The 17076-nt window shown below is 36.0% G+C and overlaps 1 long non-coding RNA gene across 1 annotated transcript in view; it reads left to right on the top strand.

Annotated features, from left to right (window-relative positions):
* The window catches only part of LOC121088995, a 121065-nt gene that overhangs the window by 67271 nt on the left and 36718 nt on the right, over nt 1-17076 (top strand). Inside the window, exon 2 of the long non-coding RNA XR_005828097.1 lies at nt 3603-3743. This is a non-coding gene — a long non-coding RNA (uncharacterized LOC121088995). The remainder of the gene's footprint in view (nt 1-3602; nt 3744-17076) is intronic.

Raw genomic sequence — 17076 nt, 5'->3', positions numbered from 1 at the left:
CTGTGTGATTGTGCGTTTTATCTTCAGTTTCCAGAGCAGCATCTTAATGACCGCTGCCCAGGACTGTTGGCTTTCCCTAAATGTTCCCTGGAGTAACGTTTCACTTATAAGCATCATTTTAAATGTAGCCTTCTGTAGCACTGTTCTTGTGATCCTCAACCTCTGCAAAGAGGTTATGTTTTAAAAACATGTGGTGAATGCTGGCCACCTGTTAAGAGCTAATGATGCCAAAAGAAAGCCTGTTATATCAGGACGTTTTCTCAGGGAATGTAATAAAAAAGACAGAAATCCTTCAAGCTGGAGCAGCATTAAGGGTAACCTGTTTTGGACTCCGCCCTTATAAATGGTACTTCAAAGGTAGACATAATCCTCCTCAAAGAATTGGGTGAGGGTACGAACAGTGAGCTTCTGGCATGGTAATTGCAAACGTGAAATCTTTTGTGCAAGTTTTAGCTCCTATCTAGAAAGAAGATTGATTTAATCTTTCTTTTCCTCTAGAGAGTACTCGATTATAATAAAAAGATCTATAGACAGATCAAGATTAATCTGTTCAGTAATTGTGGGCCTGTCTTTTCTGGTACACTTGGCATACAACATTGTCAGCAAAACAGAATGGATGGTTTCCAAACCCACTTGAAAATTATGCCATTCTGGTGACAGAGATCTCTTTAAATGAACAGAAAAGACAGACAGATTTAGATCTTCAGAATTAAATAAAGGGGTAAAATATACATAAGGATCAATATAAAGGTAAAAAAGCACTCCCATTTTCCTCTGTCTCTCCTGTCAAGATTAAACTGTCTTGCAAAGTATCAAATATATTTAGATATATTTAGATAACATCTGAATAAACCTGATGAAAATGCAGGATAAGATGGTTTTTGGACATATTTAAATTTAAGTATGCAATCAGTAGATTTTAAAAGAAAAAAAAAAGGCGTGGGGGTAGATAGAATTACATATTGCTGAAGAAACTAGAGCCATAATGTTATAACTTTGGCTTCAAAATGCATTTTTTCCTTGTTCCAGATGCCACTAGCAAAGTGGATAGTTTGGATCCACAGAGAAGAAGGGGTGTATTTGTGCCAACATATGTTTGACATCCTTATTTTTGTTTGGCACCTAGGAGAACCAGTGCTTCTCAGGGGATTCAAAGTTAGGTGCCATTTTTGTAATTACCTACAGATGCATAAGTAGGATTATAGCAGACAAATGAAGAGCTTTTTTACATAACAAGGTGCACTTGTCTATATTTCTTACTAATCAGTTACAGGGATTGCCATTGTTTTAAGCAGAAGTAGAAATTATAATGTCAGAAAATGTCTTGGCCAGTAACCCTATGCAAACTTTTTTTTTTTCATAGTGATCAGCTAAATAACAACCGTGTATGTAAACGGTTCCTTTTCTTTCTTGAATTTGTCTGCATGTTGGAAGCCTTATTCTTTTATTTGTGTTTGTACTGAGAAATAGTTTCTTCCATGACAGTTCAAGTGATGTTAGCAATGTAGTGAGGCGATTAGATTATAAGTGACAAATGCTTCTCCTCAAAACTTCATGAATACTTCTGAAAATAAACATGAATATATAGCATATCTTAGCTCGTATAAAATAAATTTGGTGCAGAACTTTTCTTTCTTGAATGCCCTTCATTTTCATAAAGCCTGAGTGATTCTTCCAGCCTTGTTTTTATTTTGTTACCATCGTATTCAGTTTCAAACATGGAAAACAAAGACAATGCATATTACATTAGTATAATATGTAGAAAATCAATCCTTTGAAGCTATGAGTGCTGTAAATGCTTTCAATGGAAATATAATCATAACCATAATTACTTGGTTTTGGAAGTAAAGAACAGTAGCATTTTAAAATTACTTTCTAAAATTACTCCTAGGGAAACAAAAGCAAAGCTCTATTATTAGAGAAACACCAAATAAACAGTATGATTACTATTTTTAGTCTGAAATGTGGTACTTGACTGCAATTGTATCTTGACTTCTGTAGCTTTAGCTGTAGCTTTAGCTAAATGTCAATCATTAAAAGCTAAATGTCAATCATTAAATTAGAACCTGTAAAAAAGTTTTATACTGCAATATTTTGAAAACTGAAGTGGTAAAAATATTTTTTCTAAAAAGTTGGTCTTTTATAAGAATCTTTCAATGAATCATCTTCTGATGTCTACCATATTTTTCAGCTAATCTCATTTCTCAAGTGATTTTTAAGAAGATGCTTTAAATGCCTCATTTCACTAAGTTTTACCTATTTTCTGTGGGTAAGAACTGTGTGTCTGAAAAGCTCTGTAGCCTCAGTGCACGAACTCAGGTGTTCGTTCTTCTGAACCTCACTGACAGAGGACGCGAGGAGGAGGCTGCGCTCCCGGTGCTCTGCAGTGGGTGTTGCCAAAAAAGGCAGCTCCAGCAGAGGGAACACTGAGTCCCATCTGACCAAAAAATCAGCATGTTTTGTCAAACTGCCTTTAGCAGGAATGCTATGCAAACATATATAATACAAATACAGTATGCAATACAGCAGGCAAATGTAACAAAAAACCTGGAATTTTCAGCTAAAATGGATGTTGAATGCAAAATAGGTTTTACCAAAACATATAGCCCTTGACTTTGTCTACAAGGACAGAATCCTCCATTAAGTGCTGAATTGTTACGCAAGCAGTGTATTAAATTTTCCACTGAAGTTAGTGAAAACTGTTCTGTCTATTAAATGGAAATAGTAATTTAATAATGTAAATCTCTGTAAGAACAGCATCAATAACCCTGAATGAATGGGAAATTCTTGTCTCAGTCCAGGAAATGAGTGCTTCTGGGGTTAAGTGTTATTTTAAAATCAATAGACGTACTATAAGATAGCAAGCAATCATCTGATACTAAATTCTAGTCTTACTGAGATGCTTCAGAGTGTCTAAATTTCATCTTAGTAGAACTGCTGTTCAACTAACATTTAAATATGTAACTGTCACAAAGTGATTTCCAAAAATCCTCCTCTAAGTTGCCTATCTACATATGCTTACATATTTTCTGTAAGGCTGGTATTTTCCATAAGAGGAAAGACTGGAATGGATTCTAAAAGCATTAACTGTCTTCTAAAAGCATGTAATTGTCTCCATTTAATGTTTGGAACACTTAGGCATCTGCCTGATGATCCATGGACCAGACGTCCGAGTTTAATCCATTTCTGTGTTCAAAGGCTTAATACCTAACTTGCTAGGTCAATCCAGGAATATATGCTGGGCCTTAGTACTGGCCTTTCAGCAGTTCCAGTTTTATCACGTGCATATGCTAATGACTGAACATTGCAGTGGAAAGGAATCTATAGCCATAGTAACTGTTCACAATTTCAACCATCTTGCATAAACAATCATCTCCCATAAGATATCTGGTTAGCCTTATTTTGTGCTGAAACTTAAAAAAAGAACATTTTTTCCACAATATTCTATAACAAAGGAATGTGCGTTTTATTGCAGACATAATAAATCAGATCAGCATTTCTGTTGGGAAGTAATATTTCATGGGAACAGTAGCATAGAGACCTACAGTAAAGTTCAGCCTTGTAACTCTTTCTCTCATTGGTTTTTTTGTGTAACAAAACAGGTGTCATTGACATTTGGAGCCAACATTCATGCCCGAACAGCTACTTTCTAAACACATTTAAACAAAAGACAAAAGCAGTCATTACTTTGGAGTTTCTTTTTTTATGGATTCATACCTTCTGGGGACAAGAGATAAATGAAGGTAAGATGAAACCTTTAGATGTTGTCTTCATTGGTGTTGACACTCTTCCTTGGGGGCTGACAGCTGCTAATGAATTCATTTTAAACATGACACACAACAAGAACAAAAATGTTTTGGTTTTGTTTCCTTCTTGAAGAAGAATAAGAATAGCAACTAGCATTGGTCATAATGGGAAAGCTAACCTGTACTGATTTGTGATCAAATAAAAACAATGAACGCATTCATGAAGAAATCTTCACATTTTCCCAACAGATGAAACTAAGTTGGCTTTTTTAGTTGTATTCTGACATTCTACGCATTCATATATATATATATATATATATATATATATATATATTTACCTTTATATATGCTGTAGCTATTAGCATGCCAGAAATACATCCAGAAGTTCAAATTCAGTGAACTGATTGACCAGAACTCAGGGATCTGTTGTCTTCTCTTCACCGGACAAAAGTACTTTTATAGTATTCTACCTCCCATCACTGAACTTCTGGCATGCTTTTTAGTATTGATATGAATTAAACTTCTTTTAACACTGCTTTGATAATGAGACTTTTACTTCTAATTTAAGGAAAACATTAATTAAGATTTTACTTTTTCCACAGAATTTGAATTCTCTATTGAAAAGACAATGGTCCACATCCATAACTGGGTAGTCACTGAAATTCTTTTGCATTCATTTCAAATAAAAAGTAACTCAGTCTTATTTTGTGAATTAGTACAGTTTATCCCTGTCAGTTGAGTGTGATAGTTATCTTAAATCTAAGGCCTGTCTGTGGCCCACTGGCTTATGCTTATTGATACCGTCTGGTATGGTTAACTATACACTGTTAGCTAACTGAATGGCATATAATTATAATACATCCATGAAAAGATTTTTTTATGGTTTTTGATTGCATTAGCACAATACATGTAATGGCCAGTCCTGATTCCAGTCCTGTGTTCCTAACTCTTTTCAGAAGACAAGCACAAATATAAATATTTCACTGAGTCAAAGAATATGGAAATACAAGGGTGATTTTTTTCAGCTGAATATGTATAAGTGTTTGAAACTAATTAATTTATACCACTTTCATGCATTATGAAATGAAAGTGTGCACAAAGCTCTTCCCACATGATTTGTGTACATAAAGATGCATGGAGCCTAATAAAGGCCATATACACCAAGTGTCCGCTAGAAAAGATCCTTGAACAGTAGAGGCAAGACTGGAGGGTAAGGTTAAGTGTGACAAAGAAGCAGCCTATGCCTTATCTGCAGAAAAAATTCAAGAGAACACAATGATGCTGTCTAGCCTTGACATACTTTGGAGAGTGGGGCAAAGCTCTGTAACACCACGTGCCAGCCTGCTGGCTCCTGTGAGGGTGAATCAACCCAACTCTAGTTTTCATCACTTACATGTCAGTGATGTCATTCAAACGCGGTGAATAATTTATTTAAAGAGAAGACAGGCATGTAGATAGGATGTAATATGTTCTTCTGAAGGTGTGGTACACTCTACTAGAAAGTTTGCCTGCTACAGGTAAAATATTTTCTGAAATAAAGGTAAAGTTCTGTTGCGAAGAAATATGAGTCAGGTTATAAACAGCTGGAACTCAGAGGCAGGTAACTACAGAAGACCACTTTGCCTTTAGAAAACATACATAGGCAGAAGTGTTTTCATGAATCTAGTGGAAAGAACACATGGGGCAAATATTCTCTGCTTATCCATTATTAACCTATCCATTGGTTAGGCAGAACTCAATTTAATTTACACCTTGGTAAACTGAGAACCAGCTTGTAAACTTCAGCTATAGTAAGTATGTTTAAGTCTTCAAGACTTAATGGCAATTTAGATATATACTCAATTCCTTGACTGAGAGAATCAGCCTTGAGTCTTAATATAATCCTTACCAAAGCAGACAAACCAAGGAGGTATAACTTTGAAATAACATCAATAAAAGAGACATTAAAATGTTAGCAAGGGTTCAGTTTAAGAACAGTTGTAGTAGGGAGCTCAGGTGACCTAATAAAATGATAAAAATGGAAATGAAGCAGGGACCATAATTTTCCAAAGCAGCTGTCAAAAAAAACCAGGGTTTATTATGGGTATAGACTTGTCTTGCATACTTAATTTTTTAGCATGTGGTCATATATTTTGTACAGACAAAATGTTACGCTGAATTTCCTAAAAATATGTATATAAATAGAATAAATAGGAAATAAATAGGCAGAAAGATAGAAATGTACTTAGTTAAGACATCAGCATAGAATAAAATTAGCTGCGTGTAATTCCAGATTGTTTTTGAAAATATTTAACTTGAAGGAATGAGCCTACATTCCTTGCCCTTTTCTATTAGGTGGGACTGCATTTGGGGCATAAAAACACATAGGATCAAAGTTTTCCCATATTAGTTTCCCCCTTGTGACACACTTTTTTTTTAAAAAAAAAAAATGTCTAATTTGACTTGCTACTCTTTGCTTTTTAATGAAATTCAGAAAGAAAAGAATGAGATAGCAATCTGAGTAGAATTAATTCTGCTGACAGAAATTTCTTACAATTTATTGAAATGTCTGTTGCTTTTTCCTGCAAAATAAATGCACTCAACAAAGCATAAAACCATGTTTGCAAGGTTCCTACTCTTTTCTGAAACAAAATTTGCTTGTGGTCAGCTTGAACCTGTTATTTTGTGGACTCTGTATTACAAAAAAAAAGTCCTCCCTCTTTCTAATATTCTGCTGTTGTAGCAGATCCTGCTATAAATTTGATTCTCAAAGGTGCTGCTTAACACAAAAATGTTTCATAGGGACATTTTTTCCCCCAGGCTCCTTTTTGTAGAATGCAGTTTCTATGTGCAGATACTGATTTTTACAAGTCTATTATTTCCTTACTCTCTGCTCTGATCTATATCCAGTCTGCCTGCAACTTTTTGCCGTCATTGGAAGGTAGTCGCAATATTTTAAGCAAGCACGTTTGATGTAAAAAGCTGTGTGCTGGACTTGCACATTTGAAGGAGATTATTTTGTGCCTCTTTTTATTGCCAACAGAGATTTGAAGTAATAGCAGCCATTGTTAAAGAGAATGGAACATAAAATAAACTTTTATTGCTCTAGAAACAGTCTGTGTTTCTTACCTTTCCATAGTGATACATGAGACTGCTGCATGCTTTGGCAACGGATATCTTATAAAACATTTATTTTTTTTGAAAACATCAGGCAAGTATATGCCCTTTTGTACTTATATCTGCAAGAAAGTATCATACACAGTTTAAAATCTAAGCGGTTAAACAGCATTTAACTGTTTAAACCAGCAGTTCCATCCTTCTCTAAACTGCTGTACTCGTCAGCTGTGGTAAAATTTACTGCTAGAGAAAAGTGTCCGGAGTCACATCTGTTGCTGTTAAGCTTTGTATAAATGAGATCACACCTCCTGATCTCTTCCTAGTGATAGTGCCAGTGCTTAACACATTGCTCAGAAGTTGGGACAGGACACAGAGTAAGTTTTTAAAGTTGCACAAGAAATACTATAACCTCTGGCTTTCTGGATGAAAAGTCATGGAAATGTAGATTGATCTTAGACACAGTTGTGTTGGGTGGAGGAGAAAAATGTGACTTCAAGTACATATAGGTATGGTTGGGAGCGACAGAACCTCAGCCCTACCCTTGTGCACTTTGGGAATGAGCCTGTTACTACTGAATAGATACAATGCAGAAAAATTACTCTTAAATTCTTGTCCTCAGCATGCAATATCGATTGTCTATTCATCTTCTTCCCTGCACTGTGTGCTTCAAAACCCAGGGCCTCAAGTCATACAAACTGTGCAAGACCAGTCAAGCAATGTCACTTATGCTCTGTGTGCTCTCTGCGAACTTCATCCACTGCCATTGTCACTCCTCATGCTTTTTCTTCCTTATGCATTGAGATTCAGATTTTGGAAAACAGCTGCTTTTGCTGTGAAAGGCCATTGTTCATAATGATTAAGACCTACACAGTGACATTTTTTAGACATATAAGAGACAGTCCTTCTCTCAAAGATCACACAGTCTAAGAGCTAAGAGGAAGGAAACCAGTAGTACATGGGAAGGCATTAGTGATAACAAACACAAGGTGGTGGTGGTTGTGTTTTTGGTTTTGTTTCTGGTTTTGTTTCTTTCTCTCTTTGCTTCTTTCTTTTCTTTCCCTTTTTTTTTTTTTTTTTTTTTTTTAAGCAGCCAGTAGTATGGGATGGCTAGGACAAGTTTGGCTACAAGATCAGGGAGAGGAATATATTATGCATAAAGCAAGCTGGTATTCAAAGGTCTTTTTGTGAACTCCTGCAGCTGCTCTGCTGAGTTGAACCTCCAGCTAGCTTGTGACTGCTACTTCACCAGCTTTGCCAGCTTGGAATGGAGGGCTCAGTGTGTGATGCTGGGACTTCAGCTACCACAGAACGCCCTGCAGGATCCTGGGCACACAGCACAAGAGAAGACACCCCTGTTGGACCCCATTTTTTCCCTCCCTCCCTGCCATTGCTATATACTCAATTTTCTATCTATACTGTGGAGGCTCTGTTTCTGGGTGGCTACTCCCTGCATTTCCTTTGATCTACCAGCCTAGGCTTTTATTTCCTTTTTTGAGTGCTTAATAAAAGGCAGAGGTTTACTTCTTACTGGAGAGAAACTGGAGGAGGGAAATGTGTCTGAAAATATCTGTGTGGCATTGGTCCTTTCCATGTTATAAATAGCACACATCCTTAGTGAAATAAAGCATTTACACCCTCGGAAGGAAATCTGATCACTCATGGATTAAAAAGGAGACATCTCCTAACCTTCCCAGAAAGTGGCTGATGAAAAAATAAAAGTTTTGGGGGTGGAGATAAAAGTTCATTCTTAGGTTAGATTCCAAATGATATGTAAGATCCTGAACCGCATTTGGCTTTTATGTTATAGCTGAGACTGTGTTCTTACTGCCTGTATAAATCTTTAATCATGAAGACCGTAATTTCCTCTTCCACACAGAACTTGTCATTAGTTGTTTTTAGTGCAGGGACTTGTGTGTTTAACATTGCATTTTTGTAGAACAGTGAGACTCACTGTGATCTCATTTAAACTGAGACACAAGTCAGAGATAATTCTAGTTAAATCAGTGCAAATATGACAATAAAAAACATGGATGAAAAAAGCCTGAGGGTTTTAATATTGAAAATATACACCTTCAGTAGTGTTACCAAATAAGAAATAACATAGATGACAGTAAAAAGGAGTACTTCGTGCTTATAACAGGGTTACAATTTAGATTTTCAGAATAGTTTATATAAATTTAATATAATTTCTGCTGGAGAAAGGCAAATTGCAAAAGGTCAGTGAGACAGAAACTTGTGTTCCTTGCCTAGAGGGTGTAGATTCTTGCTGCTAAACTGTTTATTCTTGTCTGGTTTGTGTATGTGATTTCTTTGTGATTTATTGCTAGTGAGAGGAAGCCTATATATATCAGAGAACAGTTTTGGTACGGTCATCCAAATGCATCTTTTGTGGTTTAACTAGATTAGTTTGGTCTTGGGTGAATGGTCAAGACAAGTTCAGGTTCTTTTGCAATGTTATTTCTGACTTCATATGTGACTGTGGGCCTTTGTGCTGGTGTGTAATAGCAGGTAGAGATGATATTTATGTTTCATGGTTCACCATAGAGGTTATCAGCACTCAGTCTTAATGGACTTGCAGACCTTTCCCTCAGTAGATTGGAAGGACAACTCAACCTTCATTTCTTAAAGAAGAGGAAGGAGAAGCACCATCTTTCACATACATTTAGCAAGCAGTCCCAATATGCAGGTAAAGATAATACAGAAACAGGCTATAAAACCCTGACACTGTGTTATCTGGTGCTTTCTACAGCATACATTTGTGTAAATCTGAGGCAAACCTCCTACAGTCCTGTTAAAGTCAAAGAAGACATGCAACACGCAGAACTTGATTCCTTTGGCCTCTAGGCATTTATCTAGGGCTTAGATGAGCAGTTCTTTGGAGGTATTATCTCCACGGGCTGTGGAAGGGACCTAGGATGTCTAGCACACGCACACTTCAGCATTTAATTTTTTGGTACCTAAGATACAACATGAGTTTCTTCCACTGTTTCTACTGCTGGCATAAAACTGTTGGGGTTTATTGCATCATCCTCATTCTTTGAATATTTGTCATTTTTACATTGTTATTACAACCTTTTCTTTCACTAACTGACATATGGAATTCTCCAGTAATGACCTGAATCTACAAGGAGACATGATAATTACGATTTGCTGCAATGTTTCAGTGGAATATCGTCATTAAAAATTTCATGTTTAACAGGTTTTACTCAGTTTTACTTGCTGCTAATTTCAGTAGTCAGCAAAGGTTTTCTGTGTTCAAACCAAACCTGAAACACTCTCTTGACCTGCTTTTCATTGGAATCCAAGTGAAATTACAGACCACCAATTAAAAAATCATTTCAGTGTGCTGATTTATTTTGCTTTCTGCTTTTTTTGTGGTTTTGCACCCAGCTACAGGCTCAAACATGTGGTTTTGTAATTGCGATATGCTGGGAAAGTTCAGAGTGCTCATTGGCGTTTTAGTTTCTACTTCCACCTGTGTGCTCGTATGTCTAGCATTAATAAATTGAACTGCAAGTCACACCAAATGGCTGGCTTGAAGTTTACATCTACATTTTCTTTGAATTTGCACCATCTACGTCAAATCTGCTTTTCAATTACTAAGACCCATCAACAAATTATTACAAGAAGTGAAGAACTACCAGGCTCTGTCCTCTTAAACGGACATTTACTCTTCAACCATATTTCTTTTCCCTTCATGTAAATTAGAAGCCCCTTAGAGCAGGACCCCATGACGTGTTTGTGTACTGGCTAGCATATTGAAGGCCTGCTTTTCATAAGGGCCTTTAAACTTCAGTTTAATAACAGTAATAAATAATCATAACTACTCTCCATATTTAATAGATTACCCTTGATTAACCAAGGGATGTTTATTCATCTACTTTTGAAAACAGAAATAGAGGAGGGCCAATGAGTCATGGGTCAGCATATGTGTCTGGAACGTGTGAGCCCAGAGTTTAGACGTATGCTTCAAATCAGAGATGAGAGTTGTGCACACTTCCATGGCATACAATAGATACCTTCTTCTTTCTTTCTCTAATCAGATATGAGACTGCAACATTCATGTGTATGCTTCTTTGTCATTTTATTATCAGTACCAACTATACTCATAAAAATGGAATTTAGTCTGCCCAGATGACTGTTTCTGCCTACTTCTCTTCCTTATTAATGTAAAATAATACAGTTTAGGAAAATTGAATGCTATTTTGTTTCAATATTCTAGAGTATGTGAGTCCTAAATCCAAACCACAGAGACTGCATAAATTCTATTTTAAAACAGTAAGATATATATTGGATAAAACATCTACATGCAGAATTTTATCCACAGTAGATAAAGTCTCTGGAAAATCAGTTTATCTGACCCATTTCCTTTTAAGCCTGCTTAGCCTAGATCTTAATAAAGACAGTTCTCACTACATATGGGCTGACCAATTTCTTAGTCCCTAGGTATTTTGTCATAAAATTCAGTTTTCCATGAACAAGCTTTAGAGTGCCCACCTGCTTTTCTGTCATCCTGAGAAAGCTGTCTTGGCTGAAGACTTTGGTCTTCATAAACCCTCTTGCCACTGTTTGGTTTTAACTTTTGATTCTGAACTCATTTTGTATAGCAGTGTTATTTGCTGGGTATTTTTTCCTCTGTAAATATTCAACAAAAGTACTCTTCAAGGTTTTTTTAGTTTACAACTAATTATTTGCTCCTATTATTTTGCATTCTTTACTTGTGTCTCTGTCATGATTAGTGTTGTTATTTATAACAGCTTGATTTTATTAGACAGCAGTGCATTTTTTCTAAAAGAATGAATGAAGTCTTGCAGAACCCAAATCTACACTAACTTTGCAAAAGGATATAAAGAGGGTTCCTTTACATTAAAGTACAGAAGTATTTTTAAAGGCCAGAGATCATACAATCTCTGTCATGATCACACGTGGTTATTGAACTGATGTTGTATAAAGTCTGTAGTTGGTCATCTTCTTTACTATTAAAGTACCTAGAAAAAAACTTTTCCAGGGAGATGTAGGTTAAAATGGAAAATTTGACATAGAATTGAAAGGTTTAGATTTTTTTTTTTAAAGAGAGAACAATGTTAGGTATTAGTAAAGGAAACTAAATCATCATGCAAAACTAGGACTCTAAATTGAGAACTTACAACAAGTAGAAACTTGCATACTGCATACGCACTTCAAGCAGCCAAATTTTTATCAGTTTGTGTATCTCATCCTGTGAGTATACATTATTCAAAGGCAAAAATTGTATCCAAACCCCTGAAATACTTCTAACCCATAATTCTCAGCCTCTATTGATTTTTTCCAGCTTTGGCACTGCTATTAGTAACTAATTATATACAAGGAAAAAATAGACACAAATTTACAATCATTATTTAATTTTAGAAATTGATTTTATTTAGAAATCACATTACTTTTGCTTTTATTGTTGAATGTTATTTAAGAAACCAAAGCAGGGAAATTTCCTGGTGCAAAACTTCAAAGCATTTCATCCCTCCTTTCCCAGGGAAATACACTCTTCATTAACACAGATCAGTTCAGTTTTGTTTCAGCCTGTCAAAATGTGGAAACTGAAATTCTAATCTTATTTGCCTTTCTGTGGCTGCTTTTCAGATAAGACTGTAATTTATCCTCCCTTTTTGGAGCTGTGTTAAGTGTATCATCACTTAGTGAAAAAAGTGCTGGACCAGACCTAGGGAGCTCCTTTTCCCAGCTTTGCCATTAGTCTGAATAAAAAACCTAGACAGTTTTAAACTCTTAAATTAAAATTTCTTTCTCTCCCGTCAGTTTCAATTTTGTCATTTTGATTTGAATAAATCATTTGTCACAATTTCAAAACAGAAGCATAAGGAAACACCTGCCTCATAGACACTCATTGCTCCTGATTGAGTTACCGTTTCCTGAAGAGAATTCCAGTTTAGTCGCTCGCAGTAGCTTTTAAGTATGACAACTGTGCCTGTTGTTAAGGACTGACCTTCTAGATGATTAATGAAGAAATATTGATATTCTCATCTGCTCACTTTTTGACGTCTTTCTTCCTTTAATAAACAACTTATCCCAGCGAGGACCTCATGAGTGGTCAGACCTGCTCTGTTCTGTGCACTAACCATGTAATGGATATGCTTTCCTTTAACCTGTCAGCGTACGGGACTCAAACCTGACTCAGATCTGCCTTGTTCCTCAGTAAAACAGGAGTAGCTCTTTTGAAGTGAACAAAATTCTTCTGGTTTCATGTATGGGAAAATGAGAGAAGAATAAGGCCTTTTGTCTTCTTCCAGGGCAGCATGCTGCTTAATAAATCATCATATCAGCAGCTGTTTTTCACTGGGGAACAGCACAATAATTGATGCCACTGTCCAGAAATCCACAGAGGTTATTGATCAGGCCAGGCTGTTAGCATTTCTGTAAGCCTACAGCATAGGACTGAAATAAATAGGACTGGGAGAAATGGGAATATATTCACATAGTCACTTGCAAAGTGTGCTTTATGCCAACATTTCAAAAATAACAGCATTAACAGTTTTGTTAGCATTTTCTACTCTGTTCCTGTAAATATATCTCTGCACTCAAAAAGAAAACCAGAGCCAAAAATAACTTTCTGCTTACAAAGCAGGAGACCCTGTAAACATTTTAACTGTGGTAGTTTATTCTTTTTATTAATTGTGAAGATTAACAATTTAGACCTGAATGACTGAGTACGTGACTTACAACAAAAAAATAAGAGTAACTCATATCATGGATTGTCATCTTTTAAAACCAATAACTAGGGAAAATTCCTAACCTCAGAAAAACAGAGTTTTCTAATTTGATAATATTCTCACAGGGGTTTTATTTGGAATTATTCCAAACTAGTTTGTAATAAAGTTTATAAATGAAAGTTAAACACAACATGCAGCATCTTTTCAGTGATGAAGTAATCACTTGAAGGCTAAAGAATATCCAGATTTTTTTTTTTGCCTTTCTAAAAACAGAGTATCCAAATATCTACTACAATCTCGTGTTCAATGAAATGTAAAAGACGTTTGTCAGTTATTGCTGAACAGTATTACAAAAGCATTTTTTGACTATTAAACAATCTACTGTATGCCACTTATATACATAGTAAAACCAGAGAGCAGGTAGTAAAGAGTTGTTATTATTATTATTATTATTATTATTATTATTATTATTATTATTATTATTATTATTATTATTATTATTATTATTGGTATGCTTAAAAGATAACAGATGTAGTCATGACTGACTTTTTGATAATATATAGTTTTGTTGGAAACAGCTGACATGGCTGCAATGTAAATGAATTTATGCAAAAGGGGACTCCTTCAACAGGAATGGAAGAATCATATACTGATTCTATAGTCCACTATTTAAATCAGTTACCTAGCAAGAGTGTCCTGTCTGTCAGACTAGTACTGAGCTTGGCTCCATGTCCCATATAAATAACTCTGATGTCAACTTTTTGCTGCTTTGGGGGAAAATAGAATTTTGATTCATTCTGCCCCATCCCAATATTTATTTTAATTCTTTTCATTCCAAATGCAACCAGACATGAAGCCCATACTGCTGTTTATAAAACAACATTCATTTCTCTAGCTAACCCTAGAAAGTGAAGCAGAATATAGCTACCAATGCATAAAATTTAGGGCCTGAAAACCATTGGTTTCACTTATGCAATAGAGCAGGAGCTCGTAAGTCTTGAGGAAAAGAGTGCTCTTCACTAGAACATTATCTCTGAAAATCCTGGAGAACATTTATATATTTTTTTTTAATTATTCGGCTGAAAACCAAACCAGAAGATAGTCCTTACTTGGTCCCGTCTCCTTATTACTGAGTTGTCTGTGACAATTTATGAAGCAACACCTGCACTGATAGCTTGCTGTCATCCCACTTTCTTCCTCCATTTGGCTGTTTGCTCACCTGTCACTTGGTGTCTGGCTCGCCATTTAGAGCTCTCAGAACGAGGAAGGTTTATTTTTGTTCATTTTAATAGGACCCTATTTAATAGGACCTATGAGGCTTTAAAACAAGATTTTTTCTGCAGCAGAAAGTAGTTATAATTCTGAATTAAAAGAATCCAGAAAACTCAGTAAAGGAATTCATTTAGTAAAAAAGAAGAAATGAAGAGTAAGTGTAAATTGAGTTATCCTGGTACTTTGATATATAACTCACAGCTGCAAGCAAGAAAACAAATGCCAACAACAGAAATGAGTGGAAAATAGCAGGTTTGGATGTTATGAGGAAAATAGCAGTTATATTTACTGTCTCATGCCTTATCTCACTAGATGAGTCTGTTTTATGAACAAATAGTTCTCTGTATCCTTACCGAGTTTTCGAGTATTCTGACAGCTTGTAATGGAACTGAGCAGTGTGTTGCAGCTGTTTGTTCAGAAGACCCTAAAGTCCTCCTACCAGACTCATTCCTAATTTAAACAAGCCACACTCAATTCCAATTACATGGCTGCACCCTGGGACAACACAGACCTAACTGTAGACCTGCTTGCCTTCTAGGATGAGGGAGAGAAATATCTGAAGCATGTCAATATGTACTATCCATGTTCCACATGAAACCCCGTGCTGTTCTTACTGTGTATCCCAGAGGCTGCACCAAGTGGATACAGAATTCTTAACGGGAGAAGCCAGCGCAGCAGGTGATTTTGAATTGCATGTGTTTGGAGCTGCCTCACGTACAGCTGCGCTGGGAAAGTTGGTCTGTCTGTGCTCCCTGGAGATGCTAAACTCACAAATACTCGGTCTTCTTATGGATCAACAATGAAACTCTTCACAAAATAATTAATGGACAAGGTCCCTACTTCTGACAGCTGACATTAAAATTGCAAGCAGCTGGCACAGCTGGCATGTCTGGGCAAAGGGGATAAACTAGATATGGCCTGCCAGAAGAGTGATAAAAGGATTATAGCACTGAAATTGTGTTTGTGCTATAGGGGCACTCAAAAAATACAGCTGTAAATAAGAACCAATAATAAGCCTAATTCTAAAGATGGTTTTGTGGTAAATACAATAACAGAAGGGTGGAACTGTAAGGGGAAAAAATAAGAAGTGTTCACTAATTAGCAGCAGTATGTGATATATGAATTAATCAGTTTTCTTTATACCGTTATACCATCCTCCCACTTCTGTTATGTAGCAAAAATATCACCTGGGGTCATACTATTTGTTGTCCCTTTTCTGTGTTCTAAAAAATGGGAAGATAATAGTGTAATCAGAATGCAATTACTGGCTTGTCCATTAGTACATGGATGTCCATCACAGTCAGTGACCACAGTTTTTCAAGTTAATATATACACTTCCATTGTCAGTGAGTTTGTGAGGAATATATCTTGTTTCAAGCCAGAAGGCTGCCTGAATTTTGGCTGTTTGGAAGACACTGGTTTATTCTTTCCATTTTTCTTCTATCTCTGGTGTCATTGTTCATTTTAAAACTCTATGGCAGCATTGTAATCAGTTTGGTTTTGTCTTACTTGAAATTCATTTTCTCCCAGTTACTGATAGTGTTTTGCAAAGCTTTACAGAAGGATTTCAGACTATTCAAAAAATGCTTTTATTGGCCTAAAGGTGTGCTTTTGCTATACACAAAGTGGCCATTAAAAATCTGTGTGAGGATCCTGAAGTTTTCCATTCTGGTTTTTTACCTAGCCTACTGTAAATGAGACATGTTTGAGGGTAACACAGGGGTGATTTCTAAAAATAATATATGTGCTGTTTATACAGCCACACTAGTTTACACCAGTGTTCATGCATGGGTAGTATGGACAAAATTGCAGACTGGGATAACTATAGAAGAGCAGTAATTAGAACATTCTCATCTACAGCAAACTACAAACATAAGTTTGCAAATGACCAAAGGATGAACTCTCTTTAGAAATGCAGAGAAATATTTCACCATCATTTGCTGCTGCTTTGGAGAGAATGCTACCAAGATAGATAAACTTGTCAGCCATGTTAAATTCCTTTGATCTTGTGCCATAGCATAAACGTACAGCTTAGTGATTAACTCTTCCTTCTTATTAGTAATTTTATTACCTTTGCTTTTCTTTTCTTATCCTTTGTACATTTTCTCTCAAAATTTATTGGAAGTGGGCTTATTGAAACAGTGCTTAGTTCCTGAACTGTTCAAGGACTAAGATCCTGAATTTGGACTACAGGAAAATCAATGGAGAAAAGACAATTGTCCTACAACAGAGAACAACACACTAGTAGAAGACTGATCTTT

The sequence above is a fragment of the Falco naumanni genome, chromosome 5 (genome assembly GCF_017639655.2).
Source record: "Falco naumanni isolate bFalNau1 chromosome 5, bFalNau1.pat, whole genome shotgun sequence".
Taxonomy (NCBI): domain Eukaryota; kingdom Metazoa; phylum Chordata; class Aves; order Falconiformes; family Falconidae; genus Falco; species Falco naumanni.
The sequence above is the reverse complement of the archived record's forward strand: the minus strand, read 5'-3'. Positions and strand labels throughout refer to the sequence as shown.